Source organism: Rhyacophila brunnea, unplaced genomic scaffold (genome assembly GCF_057557595.1).
Source record: "Rhyacophila brunnea isolate RB1 unplaced genomic scaffold, BYU_Rbru_1.0 scaffold_71, whole genome shotgun sequence".
Classification (NCBI taxonomy): Eukaryota; Metazoa; Arthropoda; class Insecta; order Trichoptera; family Rhyacophilidae; genus Rhyacophila; species Rhyacophila brunnea.
In genome coordinates, this window is record NW_028233341.1 from 1,706,696 (window position 1) to 1,729,166 (window position 22,471).

Sequence of the window (22,471 nt, forward strand, 5' to 3'; positions counted from 1 at the left end):
ATAAGCTATATATAATTGTTGTAAAATTTTTTTGATGAATATACGTAAATTCTTATATGTTAAAATAGCTAACGTAAGCTTATATAAAACCAATTTTAGATTTTATTGCATTTTTAGAAATCTTTTTTTACTTGTTGTATATTATTTGAATATATAAGCTAATTATGTTATTGGTTTTACTATTTTCAATTGGTAATTTTTATATAAAATTGCATTTTTGCAAATCAGGCATATTAAAACTTATAAACTAAGAATTTAATATCTTAAAATTTATATGTCTTTCTTTTTATAATTAAAATAAAGGTAAATTACTTTCTTTTTATATTATTTCACAACAAAAAGGTATACAAATAAATTTATTTACTGATTTATTATTTTATTAAGGCAGTTAGATGAAAATAGATGTTTATTTTTTTCTATGACCTCTGTGATTGTAAAGACAAATTATAAATATTTTTCAAAGGTTAAATGTTCAACCCAAAAGAAATTTTCATAATAATTAAATACAAATATAAGAATAATATATTATTATGCTAATAAAATATTTGAAAACAATCAAATATATGATAGTTTTGTATGCTTGAATTATAGTCCTGTATACATATAAAATGAACTGAATTTTTTTCATACAGTGTAATTAATTTATAAAATTTTTATTTGCTGTATGAATATCGCATATTTGGTTAGAAAATCTACTATAAGCATCAGGCCTTTCAAATTATCCATCTGAAAATTTTTATATATATAAAGAGCTTTCAAATTGTGTATTTTTCTTTACCTGATAATTTTTGACTATATTGCCCAAAAAAATTCTAAATGAAGTGTTTCGGTTCATTTTTTTAACAAATTAAATGGTTTAAGGTTTCCCTCTAATGAACTGGAATAAAAATCCGCCATTATGATCATACCGTGCCTAAATAATTTGTAAATTTGATAAAATAGTTATTTTTTTAACTTTTTATGTGCTCCAACTTGTATTTTTGACTGTTGAATATTTTTTAAAGGTTATATAGATTGCAAATTTAAAGTTAACGCCAATCTATTTCTTATAAATTTATATTTGCGGTTTTTGGCGTTTCTTATTTGCAAACCAAATCAAATAAGCCGTAAAATCTTCCCGATTTCGTTTATTGAGAGCAGAAAAATACTAGTCATAAAAATAAATCCAAACAATGCAAAAATGCTATTTACTTTTATTGCATTTCATTTTTGATTCGGTTAACCCAGTGCTGTGATAATATATTTTTATAAGTTAGGAAGCAGATTTTCTATGTATTTCTCATACAATAAAGTTCCTTAATGTCGTATTGAGTTTTAAAACTATTCATCTTAATTTTTTTTTGATCTTATGCCAAATCTTTTGCATTTTTTATGTTTAAGCTTAGACTCTTGTGACGATATGTCCTATAATAAATATAAATAAGAATATTAATCTAATTTTCATTTAACTCAAAGCTTTTTTATATGAAATTGGTTTCAATATACATAGAATATCCACTAAGGGTCAATATTTTTTAATAGCTTATGCATAATCTTCGCAGAACTTCTCTCTTATGCTTTTTATTTACATCTATCTTCTCATATTAGACAAGGGCACGTATTTTATAATGTTGGTACTACAAAAAATTCAAGAACAGAATATTTATGTATCATATAAAATAAGGTTGTGTGGCCAGAATTTTGTATTTATGCCACTTTTGGCAAAAAAAGTGAATTTTAAAGATCAAAAGAATTTACGAAAAAATAATAACGTTAAAAGATACTATTTATTAGGTTTTCGCAAAAAAATTCTTTGCCTGTAAAAATTTATGTGCTCGGTGTATTTACCGATAGAAAATTCACATAAGAAAATAAATAATATCCTTTGGCCACTTTTTATCTTATATAAGATAAAGGAACCCATTAGATTATAAAATGGAAAACACTAGTTATTAGACGACAAAAACACAAGGGTAAATAAAAATATTTGTTTTTTCACTGCATCCTAAGAAGATAATGAAGGCTTTTTAAGCCATTTAAGATAAATTAAAATAAATATATTAAAAAAAAGAATAAAAAAATTCAAATAATATATAGGCAAGCCTATTGATTATAATATGTTTTTAGATAACTTTAATTATTGTAATTCATATTATACAAAATAGCGAGAATAATAATCTTAGGTTTTCACAAATTAAAGATTACTTATTATATTCTATACACATAAAAATATAAAAAAACTTATAGGAATTCTGGTAAATATGGGACCATGTGGTGTAAATAAATCTAAATATCCTAGAATTACTGATTTTTGTACAAAAGAAATATTAATATTAAATAAATTTATAAGCTTATTCTGTAATTTTTTTTATTTAATACTAATTTTACATGATTCTTCTAATTTGAACGTATAAGATAAAATTGGAAAATTCCAATTTTAATTATATGATTGGCGTTAACGAAATAAATAAACTATTATGGTATGTAAAACTTTACATAAAAATATTTTATTATAGTTCTCTTAAAATTTTATATATTTAAATTATTTCAAGAGCACTTATAACTTACTCAAAACTATTCAATATTAAAAAATTCAAAGAACAAAAAAGCCTTTAAAGTCTTGAAATAATATTTATAAAGCATAAACTTTATTTAAGAGTATAAATTATTTAATTTTGTATCATGATTCTTGAAAAATCCAATATAAAGTACTAAAAATAAACCCTTATGTAAGATTTAAAGGGGTTTCTAAACAAATAAAAATGCGTAAATTCGTACATTCAGCATATACTTTAATACAATCATACATTTCAATCTTGCCTCTTTAATTTGCCTATACTTTTCATAGTTGAAAGTATTTAATAGTGGATAGATTTTTGAATATGAATGAGACGTTGAAAATGATCAATTGAAAAGGCTGTAAATATTTTTTACAAAGCCAATAGATATCTACATACGAAAGTATATCTAAATTTTTAAACGAAAAGTCGAAATTTTCAATATGATCACAAACTAAACACATTGCGAAATTATATAAAAATTTCAAATCTTTCAATATGCTACGCGTTTATTTCTATTACGTCAATTTTACATGAAGTAATATCCATCTATTTAAATCACCGAATTTTTAGTTATTTACTATTCGCAGAATATATATTATTGGATAAAAAAAGTTTAAACACTCATATATCTAGAAAAAATTATTTATATTAGCAAAAAAAATATCAGCATCAAATACTTATGTTTTAAGAGAGAATAGTAATAAGCCTACATGATTCTATACAAAGAGATATAATTTAACTCATGATGTTTACACATAAAAAAACGAAAAAAAGTAAGTAATTATAAAATACAAATATAAGATGATTTTCCATTTATGTTATATGTCTTTATAGATATTTTAAATAAAATTAAGTCTAATTAATTCTTTTAAGTTATGCTTTTAATTGAAATAAATAATAAAATATGAATTGCATTTACCATAAATAAATATTCATCCTTATTTACGATTACACAAATCATCGAATAAAGTAAATTAGATTTACAAAAATTTTTGATTATTTTGAAGCCTTTAATAATAAAATTGTATGTGATTCTAGGCTATAACCTTATTTCTCATTCGGTTGATGTATTATTTCAGCTCATGAATTAGATAAATTATATAACATGCATTAATTTCAACTAGGTATTCACATATAAATAAATTTAAATCATATAAAAAGGTCAGATAAAAGAATATAACGATGTTTTAAATTTAATATTATAAGTTTGTTTTTTAAAAAAATGTAATACTGCAGATGATACCGTTTAAACATTTGATTATACCGAGATTTTTATGGATTATGTGCCGATAGAATTATTTATGATATAATTTAAAACAAATGAAAGTCATTCTTAATTTAATTAGACTAATATCCGTGTATTCCAAATAGATTTATACAAATATCACCCTAAAATAATGTTTTTTATAATTTAAAGATTACAAATAAAACTAGTTTCTCAAAATATAAGCTAATTATCGTATTTTCATGATATTTAAATTTCAATAATATAAGAAAGTAATTGAAAAACAAAAAAATAATGATAGAAAAATTCAGAAATATAAACATGGATTTGTTAGCCTGTTATCTGAAGAAAGTATCGATTGATCTTTGCCGCAAATTATAATTATTTAAAATTATATTTTTATGATATAATGGCGATTCGGAAATTTCACATCAGTAAATGGTAAACTAATACTTGTATGTTTTATACTTAGTGTATTCATAATCTTATGGGTATTATTGATCAAAAAGATGTGAGTACAATAGTAAAATTACAAAAATATATTTAAATTCTGTAGTTTGTTACCCAAAAAAGACAGATAATTGGTATCTAAATGTTAAAAAAAATTTGATGTGACTAAAACAAAAATTTATATCTAAACTTAACCACAAAAACCATTGATAAACGTATAGAAAAAATTTAAAGCAAAAAACGAATGAATTGTTGTTCATATAAAAATTTGGTGATTCTGTTATCTGCAAAGAACAAAATCAATGGTTATGACGTCACTTTTTCATAATATATCTAAGCAAAGATTGAAAAATAGTAGACTATCAACCAATATTAATAATTGCTTTCTTGATGTAAAAATAAAAAATAGAACATATGTTTAAAGTTTATATAACGATGTGTTTTTCTATTAAATATACACATTATGGATTTCCTCCGAGTATATATTGCGTATTATCATTAATGTTCTCAAACCTTCAGAATTGTTATCAATCATATAGAAGAGAGTAAAATACTAAAAATACGGTGTGTAATTTAATGAATTTATATATATTCGGGATTTATATCTATAGAATTACAAGTACAAAATCTTTTTAAATTCTACCCAGTCGCATCTATAAAATATAGGGTTTTGGGTTAAGCATCTATGGTAATGATCATATATTTTATATTTTATGAATAGGTGTAGTTATCATCACAAGAATAAAAAGGTACAACATTACATAATTATTTCATCCATAGAAAAACGAAAAACAATAATCAATATTTAGGGGTTCATAATTTTTTAAAAGTATATTGACCATAAAGCGATAACTGTATGTTCATATTGATAGACCATAGAATACTATTATCGATTATAATTTGTAAAGAAAATCATATCAGAACTTAGACTCAATATAATGTTCTAAAGAAAAATCAAAAGCTCTAAAATTTCATGTTTTTATATAGTTAAGGAAGCGAAATGTCTGTGATTTGATTTCTAGATGGTTTTAATGGTAAAAAAAATGTTAAACATATTTACTTTTTTAGTTTATTGCGAAAGTTCTAGATCTGTTTGAATGCACATTTTTATCATAACAATATATAAAAATAATATTACTAAATTTGATTTTTTTATCTAAATTTGATTAATATTAATTTACTTCCAGTTTACAACAATTTTAACAAATTGGAACATATTTTATGGATCTAAATATTTAAGTGTTGATTTTGTATTATAATTGCGATATTCTTCCTCCTTTATAACGAGATTGATTTAATAAAGGTATATCATATATAAAATATTGGCCGTATCCGATTTTCTTTAATCATCTTTATTACCACTATTCACATCATTATTCGTAAAAGGTGTTTCTTCAATTTAGCATTTTCTTTTATCCCTTGATCTGGTTTGTGACTTCAAGTTCTTCTATTATCTTCTATATAATTGTGTTACCAAACCATTTATTACTACGACACATGTTGTAAATAGAATTTCTAATAAATATGGTTTGTGATAATAGTAGGGTAGATAAATGGTATTTTGACATACCATACTATTAATAAAATCTGGTGATACGGCCTTTAGATACTCGAAAACCATACTTTAATAACAAAAAAAGGCTGTTGTAATGATGATATAATTTCAAATTGTTTGTATTCAATCGTTCATTTTCATTTGCTTTTTATACCCTATCTGCATGCATATTATGCAGTTGATATATTATGATTAATCACTAGACATAAAAAAACAACAAACTTAAATTTTACATGGTTAAATTTATGTATGAACTAAATTCATGGAAATTAATTAAAGGGAAGCGATTTAAAATACAATTTTCTCATGATTTTCTACCTAAGATATTAAATCTTAATTTAAAAAAATTATTGCTTCATATATTTTCAGGAACTTATCGTAACAATGAATACAATTACCTATTGCGTGATTAACATAAAACTTCAGTAATTGATATTTATTGATCATAATTATTTTTTGTTAATAGGTTTGGTTTTTTTTAAAAGCATTATAATATTTAAACGTTTTATTTCACATATCGATTGTTTTATTTATTGTTCCTTTGATTACCTATTGTTCGTGAAAAAACCACACACACCAGATTCTATAAAATTTCGTGTGTATTTCTATTTATATATGCCACGGTCAAGTATGCAGCGTACACAATATATAATCTTTATTGCATTTTATATGGTTTTAATATCAGGCTATAGTTTAAATAGTATATTTTATTCAAACTACAAAATTTAATCTGTTTATTTATTTATAAAGACAATATTTAGACGAACCATATTATCTTAATTGAAAATTTTTGAAACATGTGTTTTTTTTTATAAAATAGTATCTAAAATTGCAATAAGTCTTACATCATAAAATCTATTTAATCATATTCTGTGACAAGCCTTTGAAGATATTATCAGATTCTATAGAAAAAAAATTTGTTGCTTCTTAATGACAGAAACTATCTACTTTAATCACAAAAAAAGTTATTTCTACTATAAATCCAAATAATTAAACATGTGCTATATAATATTTTTTTGGTCTTATTGCAGAATTTCAAGAAGCCATCTGCTATAATCAGCGAAAAATGATTATTAGTAACACAGCTAATAATATAACTCCCTTATGAATAATTTAAAGTTTTGTGTTTTTATGATTTAATGAAAATTTTTTTATTGGATATATTTACATGTAAATAATTATTTTTGTGACCAATATTTAGTATGCTTTTTACGTTTAATCGACAGTGAAAATTGCTTAATTTAAATGCAAAATCGATGTATATCCAGTATTATTGTTAATCAAGAAATTATAATTTTTGCCTAATATTTAATATTTCGCTTACTTAGCTTATTTTTAAAAATAATAAAATATATGTACTGTACAGTTTGCTATTCGAAAGAACAAAAATTTATAAAATTTTGCATGTTCTTTTAAAAAATATATGCCTGTCAAAACTATAAAAAGAATACCGAAAACCAATTCTTTTGTTTGACTTTACATTATAAAAAATACGTTTATCATATGAATTTTTTTTTAATATTAATACATCAAAATTTATTATGTATGCATGTTTTTTTTACCTCTGTTTAAAATAAAGACAAAATTCATATAAAACCTATATATTTGCAAAGAAATATTATATATTTTATATGAATTTTTTTTGTATTCGCTTACTATACTTATAATATGAAGTAATTTGTCTATACAACAAAAAATAATATTACAGTTTATGATAATTGTCGTTATCTTATATCTAATCTGCTTCATTTTCTGGAAATGTTTTTAAAATAAAATTAATTATTATAAATTATATTAGCAGACTAATTATACAGACAAGGCTATTTTCTTCCACTAAATTCATATTTTATGTAATTTTTGCACAAATAACGTTACTTATAGCTGAATTGTTGTTTTTTACGTATTTAGAATACGTATTAGAATAGTTTACCAACTTGTGTTTATACTTTTTGACTCATAAAATACCAATATAGTGATGTAAAATTGATTCATTGCACATTGCGCAAAAAAAGTATACAAGAAAGTGCCATGAATATTTTTTTCTGCTCATCAAACACATCAAATATACTCATCGTCGAATAAATTCCTATTTTAGTGTAAGAAGCCGTATAATTATTTTCACTTAAGAGAGATATAAAGCATTATATAAAAAAGATTTTTTCGATCTATCTATTTATTTTTGGTAATATTTATTTTTCATTTTATAGATTTACAAATAAAAGAAAGGTTGTTATTACATTTATACGGATTAAAAAAAAATACTTTTAGGAAGTGTGTATGATGCTGTATTTTCATAAACTATTTAAATAAACCTTTTTTATCCTCGCAATAAAATTAGTAAAAAGATTTCCACAGAATGTAAAGATGAAACTCAATACAGAAAATCAATTTTTTATCTGTATCATAAATGACATCAAAAAAAAATGTTTCGTGCTCTATATTTTATTTTACAAACGTATCCGATATTTATATGTGAAAATATATGTTATTCATCATTGTTTATGTTAAAACTAACATAATCTTCACATCAAACCATGAACCTTTTAACAGCAAAATGTTCAATAGCCGGTTTGATTCACTCGATATTACCGGTTATTATAATAATTAGAAACCTATTGTTAACCACTTTCTGTAAGCATAAATTTAACCTTCTAAAAACATCAAACACTCTTTTACATGCCAATAATGGAAATTCAGGACATGTGATTTGTTAGCAATTTTTCTATTCAGCATAGATTTGTATAAAATTATCCTTGAAGCTTCATAATTATATTTTTGAAACATTTGATAGTATTCTGTTGATCTTTGCCTTAAAAAATATGTATCAATGTTTTTTAAATATATTTTGTAACTAAATTCCTATTAAATTGATTTTTTGATGGATTTCTCAATATTGTAATCGTTTATCTCCACGTTATATTTGCTATTTATTCGCTAGATATATGCCTTTAATTTGAAATTATTTGTGCTTTAAAAATTATCAATAACATGCATTCGCTTTTGATCTTAACTTTAGGAAATCAACATCCTTTACTGAATATTTGTTGTTGAAAAAATTAGGATAGTTATAAACAATGTTTTCTTAAGAAACTTTATTGGTTTTAGATTTGGTTATCCAGAATTTACCTAAAAGTTTGGTATTACAAAGAAGTTCAGTAAAAGACATCGTATTTAAAGCTTCATTTTCCCATTTAGAATCGTTTATAAATAATCCCGAGTGCGGATTACTGTTTGAATACACCGATCTTTCACTACATATTTGACTTTCATTTAACAAGATCTCGATCATAATTTGAAATATTTATAATCATGAGCTTGTTTTAATGGGATAATTGGCTTCGTGTCGCATAAAAATTCTTTTGGTTTTCTGTGTTGTTCTGGACTAAGAGGATCATACATACCTTTATTTGAAAAATGAAAATTTCACAGGGTGTTAAATATTTTTGTTTATTTGAATTAAGATGTTGAAAAATGTTATAGCCGACAAAATTATATATTACTGCTAAAATAAAACAAAAAATTAATATAATTTATAATGCGATTTATATTTACATATCTTCAAAATTGCCACTGTATTTTAAATAATTTAGAATTCTTAATTTCTATTTTGAAATGATATTCAATCTAAACCACAAATATTGTTTATTTTTTATAATAAAATTTCAAATGTATTTTATTGTACCATTTCGATGGCTGATAATGAGATATTTTGATTTTATTTTTGGTCAAGTTAAAGTCCACATAAATCATTTCTTTTCTTTCACAAATTTAGAAGCATAAAATAGTTAATTTTTTTCAAAGAAAATATCTTTTGCTGATAGCTATAAAAGCACATAGTTCATATAATTATTATAAAGTTAATTTAATAGAATTATTAAGTATTTTTAACTTATAGTAATATATGCTTTTAAATTTTAGGAAAAAAATAATTTACTGTTGTCATATCTCCCATAATATGCATTTTTTTAGTTATAAAAAATGAAAATCAAAGTCACAATCTAATTCAGGCTTGTACCCAAACTATAGAATAAGAAAGCACTTGAACTAATAGGTTTTGAAAAAAGGTAGGTATCGAAGAAGATATAATCAAGTGTTTAGATATGATTAATTACAATTAATCAATTACGTTATGTTTTGGGGAAATTTTATGATAATAATACCAAAACTGACCCATAAATAAAAATGTAATATAAGTCATGGAGTTTTGTTTGAGATGAAAATTTATAATAATTCCAAAATTAACCCATATATAAAAATATTATAAATTTTTTTGAGTTGTTTCTAATGGGGATATCTAAAAATATATAATACCTAAATTAACCCATAGATAAAATATAATAAATTTTTTGAGTTGTTTCTAATGGGGATATCTAAAAATATATAATACCTAAATTAACCCATAGATAAAATATAATAAATTTTTTGAGTTGTTTCTAATGGGGATATCTAAAAATATATAATACCTAAATTAACCCATAGATAAAAATATAATTTAATTTAAGGAGACATGCTTGATATGATAATTGAAAGTTAAAATACCAAGATTGACTCATAAATAAACAGTTTACTACTTCAAATAAAGCATATGAAATCATATTTTTAATTTTAGAGCTATTCTTTAAGTTTATAAATACCCCATTGTTTTATTTAGTGAAAAATGATTAAATGATTAGAGCCTATAACATTATCTGTTGATTTATTATAAATGAAGAAATATATAATTTATAATTCTCAAGTTCTATAAATTTAATTTAAAATTTACAGTTACAAATATTTTTAGCATCTTTCTCTATCTATAAATCTAATGATTTTTAAAAAATAATAAATTTTCACTTTTTTATTTCCATAATCAAAAATATATTGTAATCTTAGATACCAATTTTACAGCTTTTCGACACAATTTTGTTTTAGGAACGTGGGCTTTTGCGATTTAAATTAAAATTTAATTGAAGTTTCAAATTTTCAGCGATTTGATATATAAAATCAATTAATGAATGCATAATTACAATGAATCAATCATTCTATGAGGACCTATACTTACACAAAGGATGCACAACAGAAGAAGTCAGAAAGCAATACTATACTCTGTCAAAAGAATTCCACCCAGACACAAAAAATGGAAGCAATGAAAAGTTTGATAGAATAGGGAGAGCCCATATGTTCCTTCGTGATAAAAAACGAAGATACTTTTACGACTCCTTTGGATCCAACGGATTATCACACTTAAAAGACGAAAAGAGCATATTTTTGTATGCACGACTCTTGTGTAAAACAAACTTGATTGCTATACTTGGGACGATTTCTTCCATGGTTTTATTATACTTTGTTACACCATGGGTAATCTTTTTAAAAGAAAATGATATTCTGAAAGTAAAGTACTCAATCATTTTCACACCATTAATTTTGCCAGCAGTATTATTATGTATGCTATGGATAAGAACCTTAAAAATACTCAGGGAATCAAAAGATGATTATTCAGAAGAAATATATAATTGCCTTGTTATAATTGGGAAAATAATGTTGGTAGTATCACAGTATGTTTTGGTGTTCCTAATTATAGACAATATTATAGCGATAAATCGTACACTTTGGCTATTACCTTACTTTATATTTGATGGCACTAAAACTATCAATTCTTTAGTTGAAGAATTTCGATATGGCGGATATAAATATAAAAAAAGATCTCTAAAAATAGCCTTGAATTTTCTATTACGACTGATATTCATGCTAGTATTTCTTTTAACAATAGATATGAAATGGAAAGCGGGCATCAGTTGCCTTATTTTAGCCATTGCTGCCGTTTTTGTCAAGAAACAAACACCAAGAAAAACGAAAGCAATGTTTGTCCTATTAATAACATTTTATGTAATAGGATGCCTTAGTTTTGGTCAAATAAAGACAGACTTGCTTTTGAAACTGGGCTTAATACCGCCTTTCATAATTGCTATTCTAGCCATAGCAAAGGGGTTACATGAATGGATAAAACTAATGCCTAAATCCATCTATCTATGGCAGAAGATGATTACTTTCGAAACACGAGAAGACTATTCATTGGTTGTCTAATAAAAATCGAAATCCAAAAATATTCATATAACGTTTTAATAATTTACCATTAATTAACTTTCTTTATCCTATTAGGAAAATTAAATAATTATTTAGAAGCACAATTTATGAAAATTAATGAAAAAATTTAGTTTATGGTCTAATATATGTATTGTAAGTTTAGATTCTCTCTTTGAGTATAAGTATAATTTTTATACATACATCATATCTATACTCTTGGCTATATCCTCTTTTCTTACAATTTCTTTTATATATTTAATTAAAAATAGGGACATTTATAAATATTAGCGTGAATACAAAAATGATTTTATTTATATTATGTTTATAGGTATTTAACCATAATCTACAAAAATATTAATATATCTTTTTATTATTAACTTAAAATTGAATTTATACGTACAAAAATTAAAAAAAACCTTTATGATAATATTTAATAAATTGAAATTGTATTTATAAACATTAAATTAGAAATAAAAATTATATAGTTATTTGATATTATAGCGTATGTCTTAGCGTGGGTTGGAGTGATGGCACAATACCATAAAAGGTGCCATGAAGAACTCGAATTTACAAAACAAATTGTTACATATGTAAAAACTATATAATTAAAGAAAACCTTATACTAATAGGTATTGAGAAGTGGATAGGTATGGAAGAAGATGGGAAAATATCATATAGACTGGAGTATATATTATACTTTCATAGTAAATCGATTGCCTAAACTAAAAAAGAGAAATAAAAAATTATAATGCCAAAACTAGCCCAACCCGTAAAAAAATATGATATAAATTATGGTATTAGGCTTGAAACGAAAATCCAAAAAATTACAATACCAAAATTACCCTCTTTAATATAAATATATGATATTGAGTTATGCTTATAGAGAAATCAAAATTTGCCTTGCCAAAATTAACACAATTCAAGAATAAAAAAGTTATATAATTTAAGGAGTTAAGAATGAAAAGAAAATGCAAAACTATATAATAAAATAACCCATGAATATTAAAAGCTGTATTTAATATCCATATTTATAATTAAAATGTTTGTCTTCTATTAAAGATATAGGAATTTCAATTGAGGCATACATACAAACATTAGGATTGAGAAAGACTTTGTTTCTAAAAAGTCTGGAAAGAAGAAATTTTATCTTAAAAAATTAAAATAATGAGGTGGGATGAAGTATCATCGAATATGTTCTAGAATCGTGCATATATTTAATTCATTAAGATTTATTTTTTTAAATAACAAAAACATATAAAAATATTATCATTTAATGCAACACTTGAGAAATTTATTTTATGCTTCTAAGTTTATATCATATATTTTTAATTATATAGATACTTTAAAAAAAATTATGAAGTTTTAAACATAGAATATGTATTGAGAAAGACTGTAAGATTATGTGTTTATGATTATACAGCGGGTCTGTCATGTGTAAAAATCCAAAGTTTGTCGCAAGCAAACACAAAAATCAAAAGAAAAATTAGACCTTTTATAAGCAAAAGATTTTATTAATGTAAATCGAAGTCACAAATGAAATTGGGTCTATATTCCAACTATAGAATTAAATTTAACCCTCGAATAATAGGCCTTGAAAAGAAGAGAGATATCAATAAGATGTAAGAGAAGAGAATATAAAAAAGATTAATAGAATTTATGTAACAATGGGGGAAAATCCTGCTATGTTAAAAGAAAAAATCCAAAATTACTGTACGGAAAATAACACATGAATTAAAAAATCCGTAGTGTATATCAAATTCCATGAATTTAAATTTGAAAAAGAAAATATTTTTTTATGAATCTAAATTTTCAGCATATAAATTTTTAGATTATAAATAGCTGCATATTATAACAAATAAATTTTATGTCATATGTATGCCATTCTAAGAAAAAAAGAAAAGCATGATTATTTAAATAAATAAAGTTTATTATAACATTACATTAGCAAAGTTAATAAAATATGTTTTTAAAAACAGCGCATTCATACCTCGATAATTAAAAATAAACTGCTGAAAATTAATAACCTAGAAATATAAGATATACAAATATGTATTTATCTGCATATTTTTTAACTCATTGCACACGAAATAACAATATTAAGATTTATGTACCAAGAGTTATGTGAGAAATTTTGATTGTTTTAATTAATGTTTTTTGCATTGCGAAAATGCATGATCAAATTTTTGAGGAATTCAAAAACTTCATATAGCAACATATTCGAAAAAAAACCATGAGAGTGATAATAATTAAAGATAAATAAGTGGTTTTGGACAAATAACAACTAGAAATATATTCTAGCAAATTTATTCTTCTAGTAATATTAATTACAATATTTAAATAATAAAAATTAACCTTTAAAAATCTATGCACCCACAAAATAAAAATTTAAGTGAAAATATCAGAAAATTAAAATAATATTTATATGCGCTTAAACAAATAGTCATGAGAAAAAACATCAATTATGATTTCATCTTGGTTGAAATATATGTTGATTTAAATTCAAATCACATATTAGTTAAACATAAGAAAAAATATGAATTATGACCTCGCATAAGTTAAAGTAAAATATATATTTTGGTTAAAATTAGTACAATCAAATACAAACGTAATTTAGTCCCACCATATTTGAAATATAAAAAAAAGAAAAAAAAATAGAAATTAATGATATGTAAATGCTAAACTGCTGGGAATGCACAGTAAAAATTACAATTTCGTATTAATATAGGCGAAAAAATCTTTATGTATCTAGAAATAGGGGTAAAATTGCAGAATTCGTCAGTATTACAGATAAATAAGTATATCGAGCATATAATAATCAGATAAATCTTTAAAATATTTATTATAATCATAAGAGAGCCCCTACTTTCTCATGATTTTTAAAAGCGATTTAAAGCATTGAAAGAAAACTATAAATTAATATTGCCAGTATTTGTGTTGTTGATGCTTATTTTTTTTGATGTTAAACCAACCACTTTATAACATTTCATATTTGAAAACTTTTGTAAATAATAAGATATGCAATTATACCGATGTTTATCTTTGTTAATCTTATAAAAACATATAATGTCGGGATAGACTATTAATAAACTTTATGATTAAAAACCCTTACTTTATTCGTTCTAATTCACTGTCAAATTTTTTTTCAATATATATTTATTTTACCTGCAGTAAAATAATTTTCTTCTACAATATATAAATTTATTCCTCTCTAAGTTCTAGCATAAACATGTTCAAAAGTAATTTGAAATTGATTTTCTTGTGTACCTAGTAGAATTATTTTAAAATTCAAATCTCTTCCTATTTACGTATTATTTTATTATCTATTTAAGTATATAAATATTATACTTTCAGGAATGTATATGATTATGTTTATATATTTTTATAAAATTTCATGGTTTAAATACGTATTCAAGATTTAAATCAACAGGAATATACTTCACTTTCATTCTACAAAAATATTAATAAGCAAATGAAAGTATATCCTAGAATTTATAAGGAAACATAAAATACACAAAATAGACCTAACATTTTTTTATAAGATAAAAAAGAAAATATTATCCCGTTGATTAAAACAGATCCCTTCAGCCTTAACAATTCTAATTAACATTAAAATAATGAATACAGAAAGTTTGTAATCTTTGAAAATGAAATAAGTATAATATACCAATAAAAAAATAAATATTTCATACGTAATTACCCGTTATAGGGACGTAATTACATAAAAATATGTAAAGGAGTTAAGAATCACAGATGAAGTAATACCATACTGCGAGCTCTCACATTATAAAAGACACTCTAACACATATAGCTTGTAAGAAAAAGAGCAGTATACAAAATAATATCAGGGGAGGGTGCAAAAATATATAAAAAGGTGATGTGAAATGTTTTTAACGGTCTGTTTACACACAGTAAATAAATTTTTATCAAATAAAAGCAAAACCTAATAAAAAAACCAAACTATTCTAAGGACTCTATGCAAAAATAATTAAGCTAAAATAAAATTGACCGATTTTATTTTTTAATGATCATATAGTATTTTTATAGTGAAAGAAAAAAATCTAAATACATTATAATTAGGTGAAAAATATTTTTTTTTGCAAATCTATCATTGGTTAAATTTTTATAGAAATTCTAAAAAAATTTCTCCAAACTTAACTTGATAAATGTCCGACGGGCCCATCATATTTATTCAATTGGTTATGTCCACTTTTCTTATATTTCGTGATAATTTTTTACTTATCAAGTACTGTTAACTTAGGGCTGTATTAAAATGATAAGGTCTTCTTATGCTTCAGTTTCCTTGTGAATTCAAGTTCTTGAGGTAAATTATATTTATTAGATGCGACATAGCCTTGAATAAAAATAACTTAAATAATAGCATATTTTGCAAGAAAATAAATAAAAATTTTAACTTAGGATTTTTCTATAAAAAACCTTTAAATTATTAGAAAAAAAATATTTTATGGATTAGTAATAAAACCAATTGAAATAAAGACAAGATAGAAAAAAATTTGAATTAATAACTAGAGATACGATTTTTTGCCTTTAATATAACCACTTTTTTTAAAATGGGCAGAATTTCATCGTTTAAAACATTTTTAAAAATTTGAGTTGTTCAAATACAAAATTACTCTAAAAAATAGATAGTAAACGATTCAAAAATTTTGATGATCATACTTTATATTATTGATGAACATAAATTTTTTTATAATTTTATTTTTCATCGATTTTTTTAAATGTAATCCATTTTTTCAATTCAACAACATTAATGCATAAAAATTATATGAAAAAAGGTGCCCTAAATATTTTTTTTATTATACATCTAATGAATATATAAGCTCTACGTAAAACTCTTGTCTGTTAAAATATTTTGAGTTTCTCAGATGCAATTTAATGCCGAGAAAATCCTCGATTTTTTAAGTTTGTATAAAAAAATATAAATTTCCTCTGTATTATTAAAGATTTTATATTTGACTACAAAACTAAAATTTTTATTTCAATATAGCATGAAAATCAATGAATATTTTAACATGTTTGCAAGGTTTATTTTTTAATTTGGTTTTATTTTTATAAAACACGGGAGATATATAATAAAATAAAAATCGTGCAATAAATATTTTCTAAACAAGCTAAGATGTATATATAAACTGCATAAAAGATATCACTTTTTTTTTAATGCATAAACGCGGGCAAAATTATATTTTCGATTTCTTAAGCTATTACAATCTCTCCCCTAAAAACACATTTTCAATTACGTGGTAAAGATAAATTTAGCATCATATTAGAACACAATAACCCTGGAATAGACACATTTAATATAAATTTATTTACAAGGTTTTTGTTCTATATTAGAAATTTTGAAATATTGTCATATTTTAAAGTTTTTATTTTATTATATTTACCAATTGTTTCATTACTTTTCTGCGTAATTAGAGAAATAGCGACGATTAAAATTTGTATATATAATATTGTTACCCATCAGAAGATCATATAATTTACTTATGAAGACGGTATAATAAAGAAAAAACGGGGATAAAACTATAGAATGCATTGAATACATAAGCCTTCTCTTACATAACCTAAGAAGAAATTATACGAAAGTATAATATTTTTTTATGAAAGCATTATATAACTTTCGATAACCCCAATTTATATAATAACTTGCAAAAAATCTTATTTAAATACCTTTAGAAAGTCAAATATTATCTAAATATTTTTTAGTCTGAAAATGTTCTTATTTGAAAGATTTTTATCCTGCTATAAATATCCTGCAACACACTAGAAAGTAGAAACAAAATGCTTTATTAAAGGTATGGTTTCTCAAAAGATTATATTTAACACAAAATCATTTTATAAATGGTCATACTTTGAATAAAAACACGTTAATATTAAAAAATTTACACATGAGCATATCTAAATACTTATTCAAAAATTTTGAAGATTATATATTTGGATATTTTAGACAAAAAATATATTTAATTTCTTTTACCTGCTAATCATGGTTTTCCTCAAATATTTTTGTAAATCTTGCCTGAAATATGCATTTTTTTTCATTTTAAAATGGAATAAGAAACCAAAAATATTTTTATTTAATTATAACCAAATAAAATTAGCTCTATATGTTTATTTTAGCCCAATACACATTGCAAAAGAAGTGCATATATGTTAAACATCACAATATCAATAAACCACGATGATTTATCCGTTCATGTTGAATCTAAAAGTATTAGACGATTTCGAATTTAGAGGGGCATTGGAGTTGTATTTCATTCCCGTCTTCCTTTTAATAGTAGTTACAAAGTCAAGACACATATAAACAATAAAATAGTTTATAAACCAAAAAAAAACACAAAACTAGATGGTATATAAGTAGTGAAATAATGAAATTATTTATTAGTCGGAAAAATAAAGTCGTATTGGTTTTTCTTATTATCTACTTGGTTTTAGTTTATTAATAAATTCATTTAGCCATACCGTCAATGAATTCTAGTTTAAGTATATATAATCGATACAACCAGTTCAAAACGATATAACACGTGCTTAGTCACGGATAAATTAATAACTCAATTTGATACCGATATCATAATCACCGCAAATCATATGTAAAAATAAATGCACTTTCCATGAATGTAATTCTGTTACAAAGATCGAATTGGATGATTGGATGTTTTGCTGGCATCCAAATATATAGTTTATTCTGGTTATATAACAGCATTCATGTTATTATATAAAGAATTAAAAGAAAAATTTAATTATAGGTTGACTTGGATTCCATGGTTTTTAAACGAGCAGTGTACAAAACCATTGATCGTAGAATAATTGTTATGGATGCAATATAAACAAAAGAGATTTAAAAAAAATGCTGAACTTAGCAGGACAGATAAAACAATAAAATATCACGAGAAGAAGCATATATGCATTTTAAAGCTAAAATTATGTGATTTAGAGTAACATATTTCTTCAAAACTTTATATTCCATGTATAATGCGAGATTCTGCTCTAATTAAAGCCATAAAATACGTCTATATCAAATCTTGCAATTATTTAAAATTTTGACATTAATTATCGTATTTTATTTTTTAATAAAACTTATGACAAGGTAATCCTATTCTATTTTGAATATTTAGGTCTTTATAGTGTCGACAGCTAGGAAATAATATAGAATTCTTAAAATACAATACTTAAATGCACAATACTCTGCGGTACCGATTATGATACAAAGTTCTGAGGATTATTTTATTTACATATCCACGTATTTGATTTTTAAAAAATATAATTATATCACAAGCTCTAAATGAAACTAAATTTATATTGGCATAGAAAATAAAAACAATAGAATAGAAACTAAATATGAGATAAAAAATATATTTTTGCCAAATTAAAAGATAAAACTGGTGTTGTATAAAAAAAGCGAATATTTCAAGTAATATTACAAAATCAGCTTCTTTTGTCTAGACATATGATGATTTTTATTAAAAATTCAACACAAAAAAAAATAAAGACTAAAATAAATATTAGATTTCCAATTTTCATATAAATATCACAAATTTTTATGAAACAGAATTTAGTTTTCGCTAAAAATATTGGATTTCATGTTTTTTAATATAACAAAGTGGTTCTTTTGTCGAGATTATAAAATATAAAAAACCGCTAAATTCAATATCACTATGGGATTGAGAAAATCCCTTAAACTAATAATTGTTGAAAAGATAAGAGGTATCAAAGAAGAGATAGCTAAGAGTATGGCTATCAAGTGTCTTAGGTAAATTAATAACCTTATTCTTAAAAAAATCCATATTTTAAATATTTTCAGCAATAAATTATCTTGTTCTGATATCTATTCCATATAATTAAAAAGAAATAACAGAATTTAGATCTTTAATTATATTTAAAGACAGATTAAAGGGCGAAATAAAATTTATAAATATACATAAGATTTGAATAGATAAAATATAAACATTATGTAATAATAGATAATACATAATTAAATATAGCTGATTTGTTTTCTTATATTTGGAATACAAAATGTTTTTGTTTACACAGAAGATGAACAATTTTATAAAGCAAAGATAACGATATAAAAAGCTCAAAAAATTTTAAAGCATGAAAAGTGATTTTCGACTATCCTTTATATACAAAAACCAAAGGAAAAAAAAATTAACATATAAAATAAACGATCTCATAAATATTATTTAACCATATTTCTTAAGCTACAAGCCCATAATCAGATAAAAATGCACATACTCTAAACACTATAAATCTTGCAATTTTATATGAGGAAATGAATTTTTTATGAGCTTGCCAAAAAAGCCCACCCTTTTTCGGAGTATTACAATATTACGAGACCCTACCCCTTGTAAATATGCGCTATTGAAACGAAGAAAATCTTAAAGTACTACTTAAAAATCATTTAAATTGATGTAGATTGTGTTTTTTAGCATTAAGGTAAAATATAAAATTTTTAACTTTTGAATGCCTTAACATAATAGTATCATGTTGTAATGGTCAACATACTGTTCCTAAGCCAAAAAATAAAAAAAAATATTTTTTATATAGCTTTCTAAAGGAGAATACAATTTCTATATAGCCATAAAGCCAGATAATCCTTTTCTAATACAAATTTATATCATTAAAAAGCCACAATAAAAGATCAAACATATTTAACCTCTCTTTACCAAGTAAAACATATATAATTTTGATATTTATGTATCCAGACTCTGTTTTATTTATATCCTTTTAGATACATTCTAGCTTCGTACAATGTTTTTTTTCCTTTTTCTATTTGTAACAAAATGAGTAAACAATTATATATAAAATACCGATCACTTTTTACTATAAAGGCAAGTAAACAGGTCTATATAAATATAAAATGGTGCTAAAAGCCTAGGAAATATATAAACTGACAATCTAACATAAGCATTTAATATGTCATGAAAAAGCGTAAATTAATAATTTAAAGTTGACATACATTATGCATATACCAGCTTTATTTGATTTAAACTCGATACAAAGACATCTAGAGCATCATGAATCAATATAATATAGCATTATATAAAAATATAATGGTATTACGTCAATAAAAGCATATCTTTATTATATGTTATAAGCTTTTCTGCTGTGAAATTATGTTGTTAAATATTCTCGATAATTATGCTTTAATATTAAAAAAAATCTTTACATTCGAAAAAAAGAGAATTATATTTTAACATAAAATAAGCACCTTAAGGTATCTAGAAATTAATGCTAATTTATATATGTACGATGTTTTTTATATTATTTTTTAGTGGTTTTTTAAATAATTGTGATTTAATAAAAATTTTATATGGTTTTATATATAAAGCAGTATCTTTTTTCAAAGACTCTTTACGTATATTTTATTAAATTAAAACTAACGATTCTTTTATAAGTATACTTTGTGTGACGATATGTCAAAAACCATAATTCAATATATATTAGTATTAAATATATGCTTTTGAATTTTTGATTATTTATATCGTTTTTTTGTGCAACTCAAAGTTTTTATTTCCCAAAGTGCAAATTGTATCAAAAATTCAAAATTAGTTACGCACTAAATCAGATACAAAAATATATGCTATTTTTATTTTGTAACACGCTAAATCAAGTGGCTTTGTTAATAAAATATTTTTATAAAAAAATAATGATATACCCCCTTTTTTCATATACGACATAGCTTTTCATATTATTTTGTATAACTCAGTAATGCATTTAATGTATATTTATTATTTTCTATAAAAAGTAAATATATTACGGTAAAAAATCAATAGAAAAATATCGCATGCATTATGTTTTAATCTAAATTCTTATTTGTGTGTAAGTTAACTTTTTTTAATTCGGCCTGGTTTTAAACTTACACGTAAAAAATTAAAAAAATAATTTTTCAATTAAAGCTATAGCATATTCTACTAGAGAATTTCTTATATATATATTTATTGATATAGCCATACCTCATTTTTTTCTACAAATAAATCTATCAATAAATGCATTTAATGTTTTTGAGTATACTCTTCACTACCAGTGGAAAACGTTTACCATATAAATATTTATGTCCAAAACATATTTACTCAATTTTTATTTACATTAAGATAATAAAAGAATACACTTTATGCATTGAATAGAAAAAATAGATAATGTAATGAACATTTATGGCTATTCTTGCGTGAAATCAATATTTTTAATAAGCTGAAAAAAAAATACTTTAAATTTTTTAAAAATAGTTTTGCTGTAAATGGATTTTTTTGCCCATATAAAATTATATTTTTGCCACTTCATGTGGGTGACTATCTTCGGCAGGAACTTTTTATATTTATTGTAGATCAAATATCTAAATGAATACGAAAAGATTGAAGGTCGACTTTAATATAAAAGACATTTCATCATAGTAAACAAATCTTAATATTTGAAATAAAAAAATAGACGAATATCAGAAAAAGGTTTCCATGTTTTCAAGAATTATAAAGAATTTATTTATCATATTTATTATATAAAACTTGCAAAGAAATATTACAACAAAATAATAACTTTAATTTATTTTATTATATTTTTATTTATAAAATTTGTGTGAATGTTTTTTTTATATAATGTAATAGTCAGGTAAATTAATATTAAGTTTTATTTTTA